The sequence below is a fragment of the Atta colombica genome, unplaced genomic scaffold (assembly GCF_001594045.1).
Source record: "Atta colombica isolate Treedump-2 unplaced genomic scaffold, Acol1.0 scaffold8, whole genome shotgun sequence".
NCBI lineage: Eukaryota > Metazoa > Arthropoda > Insecta > Hymenoptera > Formicidae > Atta > Atta colombica.
Window position 1 is genome coordinate 47,658 of NW_017259572.1, and position 1,994 is coordinate 49,651.

General features: G+C 25.5%; 1 pseudogene; it reads left to right on the plus strand.

The window, feature by feature from the left end:
- LOC108692706 overlaps nt 1-1,029 on the plus strand; it is a 4,288-nt pseudogene extending 3,259 nt beyond the window's left edge.
- The last annotated feature ends 965 nt before the right edge of the window (nt 1,030-1,994 follow it).

Sequence of the window (1,994 nt, forward strand, 5' to 3'; positions counted from 1 at the left end):
TTATCTATATAAATTAAAAAATAATAACTATTTTATTTATTAATTTTGTATTTAATTAAATATAATCTTCTCCTTTTTAATATATAATTTTTTTATCAATATATGAATAAATATTTATTTTCCATTAATCATAAAGATATTGGAATTCTTTATTTTATTCTAGCTATCTGATCTGGATTAATTGGTTCATCAGTAAGAATACTCATTCGATTGGAATTAGGATCTTGCAGAAATCTAATTAATTAATTAATAATGATCAAATTTATAATTCTTTAGTATCTAATCATGAATTTATAATTTTTTTTTACCTTTATTATACCTTTTATAATTGGAGGATTTGGAAATTTATTAGTTCCCCTAATACTTGATTCACCAGATATGACCTACCCTCAAATAAATAATATAAGATTTTGATTCCTACCCCCCTCTCTAACTCTTCTTATTTTAAGAAACTTTATATACTGGAGCAGGATGGACCTTCTATCCCCCCCTCCCCTCACATCTCATATATTTCACAGATGTTCAACCTTCAGTTGATTTAACTATTTTCTCTCTTCATATTGCCGGTATATCTTCCATCTTGATGCAATTAATTTCATTTCTACAATTTGAAATATACATCAAATTTTATCTTTAGATAAAATTCCTCTGTAAGTTTGATCATCAGTACAGCTGTATTATTATTCCTCTCTCTCCCTGTATTTGCCGAAGTTATTACTATATTATTTACAGATCAAAATCTGAATACTTCCTTTTTCGACACCTCCGGAGTTGGAGACCCCATTTTATATAAACATTTATTCTGATTTTTCGGACATCCCGAAGTCTATATTTTAATTCTTCTGGAATTTGGATTAATCTCCCACATTATTATAAATAAAAGAGGTAAAGAAGAAACCTTTGGATCTTTAGGAATAATTATTTGCCATAATTACCATCGAATTTTTAGGTTTTATTGTTTGAGCCCATCATATATTAATCTTGACGTTAATACCCGAGCTTACTTTATCTCTGCTACTATAATTATTGCAATTCTCACAGGTATTAAGATTTTTAGATGAACATCTACCCTTCGTGGCATAAAAATCAATTACAACCCTACATTATGATGATCTTTAGATTTTATTTTTCTATTTTCTATAGGAAGATTTAGCGAAATTATATCTAACTCTCTATATACTAACTCTTCTATTATCCTCCATGACACTTATGTAGTAGCTCATTTTCATTACTCTCTATAGGTGCTGTATTCTCAATTATCGCTGGATTTATTCATTGATTTCCTTTAATTTCTGGATTTAGTTTAAATGATTTTTATTTAAATATTCAATTTTTATCTACATTTATTGGAGTTAATTTAACTTTTTTCCCCCCAATATTTCCTTGGTCTTAAAGGTATACCTCGTCATTACTCAGATTATCCTGATTCATTCTTATCCTGAAACATTATTCTATTGGATCTGTAATCTATTTTAAGAATATCAATTTTACTATTTTTTATCTGAGAAGCTCTATCTAAAAAACAACTTATTAATATATTTTTCCTCAATTCTTCTCTAGAATGACTGAATGAATTCCCCCTTTAAATCATAGATTTTCTGAAATTCCAACAATGTAAAAATGATTATAATTTTATATTATATTTTAATTTAATTAAAAATAATAAATTATATATACAATAATAAATTTTAATGACAGAATAGTGGATTGGATTTAAACTTCAATTAAAAAGAATTCTTTATACCTTTTATTAAAAATTAATATTTAATCTGTTTCAATTCAAAATTCAAATACATGATGCAATAATTTTATTTCATGATTCTACCGTAATTATTTTAACTTTAAATTATCTAGTCATTATCATTACCTAGATCAGTATAATTAGTAATAATCTCACTATCCGATTCTTATTAGAACATTAAATAATTGAAATTATCTGATCTATCACACCTATATTTTAATTTTAATTGCCATCCCCTCAATTAAAATGCTTT